Raw genomic sequence first — 8317 nt, forward strand, 5'->3', positions numbered from 1 at the left:
GCTGCTTGTGCGGGGTGGGATACACGATTATGGCTAGCCCTTTGTCTGGTGAGAGAAGCACAAGCCACTTACACTGAGTGACAAGCAGGCCAATATTAGACCTTGTAGGCTTGTCAGCGGAGAGGTACAGAGAGAAATTTAGGGCAGCCAGGTAGACTTAGGGGGTCAGGCCCAGAGCAGTTGGTCACCCTACAGAAAACCCTAAATAGAAAACAACAAGCCAAAGAAAGTGGGGCCCAGGTGGAGAATACTGGGGCAGAAGAGAAACTGGAAAAGGGGGTGAAGGAGCCGGGGTCACTCACACAAGGGCAACCCAAAGGAAGGGCAGGAGGTGAACCCCCCCATACTCCCGTAAGGGGGCCTGGAGGAGGGACTGACCTCAAAGGCCTCACTGCTAAAGGGGATCAGAGACCGTCAGCATGTAAGGGGCTGATTGGAGAGGAAACCCCCATGGGCTCTACAAGGGATGGGGTAGATTCTGAGCCAGAGTTGTAGGTTGTGATGACCTATGGGACAAAACTGAGTTGTGGGGGTAGACCCTCACCTAAGGAGTACTTCTTCTGTGGATGGAAGATGGCCTGCAGAAAGGCAGACAAAGGGACATGGGACAGCAAGGGATCACCGCCTCCATAAGGGAGAAAACTGAGCCTTAGTGGAAAGGGGGACCCCAAGCTGAGCTGAGAAACACAGAAGGGGGAGGTCGGTGACAGGGTGCTGTTAAATGCTTCGAACTGGGCGCTGTGGAAGCCAGCATGCTGATCACTGAACGCCCAGGACAGTGGGCGTGGTTAAGGTAGGATGGGGCATGTAACCGGATACTTGGAGAGCCAGGTGGCTTAGTGGTTGATGCACCTGACTTCCTGCCCCCCCCCTTATTTCCCTGGCCAAGGTGCCTCAGTCTTTCAGGCAGGGGGTAGGGGGACCTGGGCCCTCCCACTCTACCAAGTCCCAGCCCAGGGCCCTGTGTGAGTTGACCCCTGAACAGGGGGCACTTAGAGCAGGGAGTGTAAAGCCATGGCCCTGGGATACTTCCTACCAGAGCCCCTTCAGTTTGGAGTAGGGCCCCCATAGTCCCATTCTCTGGCTGGCTTCTTGTGGTGCCCTCTCATGGATTGTGGGTGGTACCTGGCCACAGTCCCAGGCTCCTCCCAGGCTCCTTCGGGCGGGGTAGCCATGAGTTTGGTGCAGCTGAACCCCACAATGTCTCTGGGCCGCAGTCACCCCGTTACTGGTGGCTCCTAGGTCTCCTCCGCAGTCTCCCTTGACTGGGAGTCAGAACGTGCTCCCTGGTGGCTGGCTTGGCTGGCAAGCTAATGATTCTTCCTTGCAGCTCCTGCCTCTTCACCAGTCAGCCCCAACCTGGGCCCCGCTCTCTCCTTTTCTACCCCCTCCCGGCCTGGCTGCAGGTATAATGGGGGCGGGGCTAGCTGGGCCCAAAAGCTCTCTTTAACCCCTGCCATGCTGGCGGCCAGTTTCTCCGCTTCATCACAGGGCACTTACACCTGCTGGTTGCCTGGTGAATCAATGAGGTAATAAGCTCATGTCCATTACATCCAGGACAAACACATTTCTTTCTTTCTTTCTTTTATAAAATTAAAAAGTTTATAGGATTTTCAAATGGAAGAGAATGTGTCCATTCAAACTTTGCAAACGAAGGAAATACAAGGGAGGTAACAGTTAATAATCCCTCCAAGAAACCAGGCGATGCTGGATCTGCACATAGTAGCATATGTTATGACTGAGTGCAAAACTGGGATCCAGATGTGGATTCTGTGCCCCACAAATGTCTTGGGTGTTCAGCTCCAGAGCTTTGTTTTGTGCTCATCTCTTATAGTTTTCCATCTGCAGATAATGGGGTGAATGTGAAGGGCATGTTGGCGAATATTTTGCGCTCCTCTAGCACCCTGTACCTAAAGCTCTCAGAGCATTGTGCAAAGCTGCACAAGGCCCCAGGAGATCGGTAAGGAGCGTTTTACCCATTTCAAAGGTTGGGCAAACTGAGGCACAAAGCGGCAACTTCTCTCTCTGACGTTGATAAGAGAGAAGCCATTTTAAAACAAACGAGAGAGCGACTAGTGAGGAAGATGTTAGCCAAACCTATTGGAAGTTCAGTTGCAATAGTCTCTTGTCTTAACATGATTTTGCTTGGCATTTAAGGCCTGAGCCTGCAATTCTTGCTCATGTGAGTCATCCTCCCTGAATGACATCAATGGAACTAGTTAATCATGTCGGAATAGGTGAAAAGTTGCAGGATCCAGCCTGTAAAGCTTCCCCAAAATAATGAAACAGCTACTTTGAATGCAACATAAAATTCTTTCCTGTGGTTGCCATTAATGTGACATTTATTGAGACCCTTCCAGATGTTCAAGCCAGCAAGTCCCTCAGGAGGAATTCATGACTAGCAAGGCTTTCGTAAGGATATAGCCATGTGACTTCCCAGGAATGGGGACACTCTTGGCCAAACTATCCCAGCAGAACCCAAACCAAGGGCAGTGGCTGGTGCTTAATGCACTTCCCCATTCTCTGTTCTTCAGGTGGCCCAAAGAAGCCTGGTTCCTGAAACTGTCTGGCATTTTCAGGTCAGTCTTCAAAGTGACTCAGGGAAGGGTAAGGTTGTGTTACAGAGCAAGGGAGCCGAAGCCAGCCTGAAACTGGAGCCAGGAGGTTTAATAGCAGCAGTCCCCATGGCTCTTGAGAAAGAGACAGTGGCAACACAGTAAACTCAACTGCAACCATGAATGAAATTCAACAAATAGGAAAACGTCTCTCTTCATTGAGTAAATCCATCCCATCCAGCACGGTGTGTGAGTCAGGGGACTTACTGAGCTTACCATCCACGTTCTCATTTCTTACCGTAGAGGGTTCCCATTTCAAGATGCTCTAATCTTTCTTTGGGCCAGTCCTCAACAATTCTGTGAAACCTATAAAACCAGGCGCATGGAAAATTCAGACTAGATTGAGAAGGACCAAGAATCCCCCATCATAGGGGAAAATACAACCATCTCTCAAAAGGGAAAAGCTGTGATAAGTCCTTAAATATATTTCCATTCTGCGCTCACATTCACGTAGGCTTTTAGCACCTGTTACACTTTAACACATGTCGGCCCATCTACTAAAACTCCTCTGATACTTCCTGAAAGAACAAAGTGCAGAACCTGATGGAGAATCTACACTTATGCCACTTTATGCTGCCATCCTGTTAGTTCTTTCGAACTAAGCGGATTTGGGCTTGGCTGGTACTTCGATGGGAGACCACTGAGGAATGTCTACCATGTATGCTTTGGGAAGCGGTTCTAGTGATTCAGCTGGGACCATTCTTTAGTCCAGACCCAGTGCATTGCTAGCAGCGCTGTATGGCTGAAGGTGCCTCTTTCGCAGGAGATGTACCCTTGTGAGGACTAAAGAACCAACCCATGGTACGCTACAGAAGAGTAAGTGTGTTAACCTCAGGTCCTGGCAAAATTCCAGCATGAGCAGCCGTGTTCTGTGTCCCCAAATTCCAGCTGGCTTAGGTCACATGCTCTCTAACATGCTCAGTGACCAAGCTCCTGATCTCAAATCCTGCCCCAGGTGGCCCCGATACACAACGAGCAAAGTCTCACTTCCTTTTGTATAAGATTAAGGGAAAACAACGAAACAAGAAAGAACAATAGCGGAGTCTCCATAGGAGAGAGCACCGGGTGTGCAACTCCTCTGCAAGAGGCGGCAGCAATTCTGAGAAGAAAATGGCTGCTATGTCCCACACAGGCAGAGTTATCAGCCAGGTAAAGGAGTCAAGCAAAGGAGTCACTGTTTCATGCCGCAGATGCCCCAGCCCGTGCTGCGGAAGGTCTGTGAGTGTGAACAGCCTGGGCCTTGGGGACACTTCTCCACCTCATTTTCCTCATAGGCGTATGCAGAACTAGCAGCCTGAATTTGGGCTCTGGCTGTGGTCGCATGGGAGAACTTGAGATGCAAAGTGGGTTGTGTGCCATACAGCTTGTTTGGCCGTCAGTATACCCAACATTCCCTGACAGCTCACAGCTGTCTCCAAAGCCACGCTAGGAACGCTCGGAACAGCGACCCTGGGCCTGCGTCTCTATGCAGACTGGCGTCCTGTGTCCCACGTCTCGTTTTCTCAGTAGCATTGTCCTTTCCAGCCAGTGTTCAGGAGGAAGCTGCTGGCTTGGAACCTAAATACAGACACACTTTGCCCTTTATATTGGCTTCCAGTCAATGGAAGGAGATGTTGGCCTTATCCACCCCCTCAATGGATACGGTGAGTTTAATGGAAGTTACTCATATCCTGCAAGGGAAGCACAGGGCATCTGGAACGGGTTAATTCTTCATTGGAACAGACGGGAATGGACATCGAATATTCTGCGTCTATTTGATGCACAAGCATTTACTCTCAGACTGGGATTGTGATGGCAATGCTTCCAGCTCGCAAGCGTTAAACCTCTCCCAAATGCCCCCCTCCAGGTTCAAGTCCCCAACCAAACCTACCTCGCCCCTGCAGCCCCTAGGGACTCTCAGCTCAGCTGGGAGTGACTCTGGAGGCCTGATTCTCCTCTCCTTTGCACTGCTCTATGTCGGGGGGTGAGAGATGAGTGCCTCCTAACCCTGCCCCAGGGAAGCCCTTTTGCGTGTGGCCTGTCATGCAGGAGGTGCATTGCTCTAGACGCAGGTATCCGGCAAAATCCATGCTTCAGCTCAGGCTGTAAGCAACCGAGGACAGGACCCATCTCTTCACTCTATGTGAGTGCTTACTACTACTAGGTGCTACCACAAGACTAATAATAAATACTAATCTGGGGGGCTCTGGCCAGGTAAAGGGTTATTCTATCCCACCCATCACCTACGGACGGGCCACAGGCTTTAAAGAAGTAGCAATGAATCTGTAAGGAAGTGCCCCCGCCCAAGTCCCTGTTAAAGAGGCTGGGTTGGGTGTTGCTCCAGAAAACAAGGCTAAGCCAGGTGCTTGTTGCCAAGAGCAGTTATTAGCTTCAGTTCTCTGCAGCTTGTGCCGTGGCAATAGGAACTCACTCCCTTCCCCAGCAGTGCCAGTTTGGCGGCCTGGACAGCAAGCCCTGCCTGCCTTCACTGGGCAATGAAAACGTAAAGGGTTGGAAATGCTAGAACTGGGGCGATTTGGAAACAGCCCTGAGTCCACGCCTGACCCCCTCTGCAAGCGCAGTGGGGATCGGATCCATGGCTCAGTGACCCCAAGCTGCTAGGCACTCAGCAATGGCTCCCGGCATCCAGGGGTGTGTCTACACTGCAGCTGGGCACGAGTCTTCACAGCCTTGTGTTAGTGGGGCTTGTGCTCCGGTGCTCACAGAGCTGTGCAGACAGGCTCTGAACACTGGGGCCCAGGCTCCTCTCTCTTGAGTGCACTAGCGTGAGTCCCGCTGGCACAAAAGTTAGCCTGTCCCTCCGGTTCAGCTCCCTTTAGACTGGTGAGTTCGGAGAGCTCTTCCTTCGCAGGCAGGGATGTCCCGCTCATCCCTGGGCTCACTGCTCGAACCAACCGGATTAAACAGGAATCCCATGATCGGGGCTTTGACTACAGCAGACTGAGATGTCTGTCCACGTTAATGCCTTCCTTTCTTCCCATCCGTTCCACTGTCTCTGGGCAAAATGTCCCCCTCCGGATACATGCAGTCAGCTGCCAATGAAATCAACGGGATGTGTGTGAGGGCAGGATCTCCCTCTCTCCTGTCTTCATTCCTTCTCTTGGATTTCTCCCCTGCTCCCCGCTTCTTACCACTTACAGCCATTCCCTCTGCCCCAGCCCCACCACGCTCATCAGACACACACAAATCCTTTCCCAAAGAGTTAAAGATTCCGATGACAAAGAGACCATTTGAGAACCTTCGGCCCTTGCCATCGGAAAGCAAAAGTAATAAGGTTGGATTTTTTTTGTAATGCCAGCGTGAAATAAATTGAAAAATTACCCATAAAACGCAGGTTTTCAGCAGCTGGCTTGGCTTTTCTTTCCATAAACAAACAAGCTGAAAGTAATGCCTTAGAGTGATTCAATTCCCATATCTCTCGAGAGCGTGCGCGTGCGTGTGGTGCAGGAGAGGGCACCCCGAGTGTGTATGGGTACGTGTAAGGGAAGGCGCAGATCATTCCAGGAGTGTGTCAGCTTCGCTGTGTATATGTGTAAGGGTGAAGCGGGACATTCCAAGTGTGCGTGTGTGACCATGCGTGTCTGCGTTTACCGGCTGGAGCTGGGTGAGCAGGGACGGTTGTGGCGATGCACGTTTGTGGGGTTTGTGCCTCAATACACAGCTGCTGCTGGAAATGTGTGTCTGCTGAGGTTGCTTTTGCTATGCTGCGGAAAATCCTTTCCAGACATATGGCATGCCCCAACCCCACAGCTGTCTAGATTCGGTACCCTCCAGATTTATTGAAACATCAAGACAAAGAGGTCTTCATGGCCAATTATTCAGCCAGCTTAATTGTACCTTTCTGAGCTCATCTAATTTGTACGCACACAACACACAAAAACCAATGGGGACCCGTGGGTGCAGATCCCCATTTTGCTTGCGTGACTGCACGCTGTGCACATGTGAGATGGATGTACTCGTGCAAATTCACGGGTGCAGTTAGGAAGGCCTGCTGAAAATCTAGCCCTAAACAGGCAAAAGAAGAGCTCTCTGCCCTGCATTTGATCTCTGGGTTAAGCACAAAGTACAGTAGGTCAGACAGCTGGTTAGTGTTACGGGGAGAGGCTACTCTCTGATGGTAAGAATGATAACACAGATCGGGGCAGGAAAACACTTGCTCTACTTGTTAAGAACAAATACTTTTTAGATGGTGCCCCGCATAATTGCCCTTTTGCCCTCCCTGTAGGACGGAGGGACCTGTGTAATACAGTGGCGTAATGGGAGGAGCTGCTAGGGCTGGTCTCTGAAACATGGAAAACTTTCTGGAGGTGACATCAGCTACCACCATGGCAACTGCCCATCATGCGCCCTCTTTGTCTGGAGGTGGAGGGGATCTAGGATAGAGAATGTTTAGATCATGAGTTGAGGATGAGTTGGTGCAAAGCAGGTCAATGTCTCTGCAACTGCTCAGAACGTGCTCAAGGGAGCGGGAATGAAGACTAGGTGACCCTGGGCTTCCCAGAGGCCCTCTGGCACACAATTATACTGCAGCAGATCACTTCTGAAGGGTCTAGTGGCTCAGCTGGTGCTGGGGGAGAAAGTTACTGAGCATGTTCGTTAGAGAAAAGTTTTACTCCTTTGAGGATACAGAGTTGCGGCTCCTGGAAAATGCAAATTTGTTATTGAGGTTTTTGAAGATTTGCTTGTGTGATGTTTCCATGTGATTCTTTCATAGAATCATAGAATATCAAGGTTGGAAGGGACCTCTGGAGGTCATCTAGTCCCACCCCCTGCTTTGTCCTAGTCTGTGCTTGTGGAGTACTGGTATGAATAAATCGTCCTTTCTAGTGTCATTCAGAGAGTTCATCACTCAAGAGGGAAAGGCTCAGAATTCTAAACCTAGCTTATTTTGATCCACCTTTGGGTCATGCTCAAGTACGGGATGGATATCAGGATGCACTTTTTGCCAGATTTCCATGATGTTTAGTTGTGCAGTTGCATGCACAAAATGCTCCCACAGTTGTGTGTGTAAAATGAATGCAAAATTGTATGCCTATCTGTGCGTACCATCCCACTGCCATGATGGCACTCACACATCCAGAAATTCCACGGTAAATTGGCAATTTGTGCAAGGAGTAACCCAAGTGGTGTGAGCAATGCTGGTTGGTGTACACACAAATTGTACATGCAGTTTGCACATGCAACTGTATGCCTAACCCTCTGTCTGTAGAAGCTGATAAACGTGGGTGCTGGGGCAACAGAAATATGACTACTCTCCAAACAGCTGAGGGAGACAGTTGAGCTGGTACGTGTGTCATGTCTGATACACACAATGGGACAATTTGTCGCTGATGTAAACCTGTTACAGTCAGTAGAGTAATCCCAGCATTATTCATTCATTTTAGTACCATCCTGCTGATGCTCACATCATCTCAGGTCTTTAAGCACCAGCTTCCGATGAGCTGATTCTCACATTAATATCGGTCACATCCGTAGTTTCATTTCCTGGGCTCCTCATGGAAACAGTTTGAGTAAATGGAAATCTAATGTGCTGTCCTGGGGACTGGCCATAAAACAACATGAAGGGGGCAGAGAGGTGCCCCCTTCCTGCCCATTATTCCAACATTGGCACAAGTGAATTAAATCCCAGGCAAGCTATTTCTCCCTTATTAAAACTTCCCTCGTGCCTGGCTAATACTGAGATGAAGCCCCCTTGTAAATCA

The sequence above is a fragment of the Malaclemys terrapin genome, chromosome 12 (genome assembly GCF_027887155.1).
Source record: "Malaclemys terrapin pileata isolate rMalTer1 chromosome 12, rMalTer1.hap1, whole genome shotgun sequence".
NCBI lineage: Eukaryota > Metazoa > Chordata > Testudines > Emydidae > Malaclemys > Malaclemys terrapin.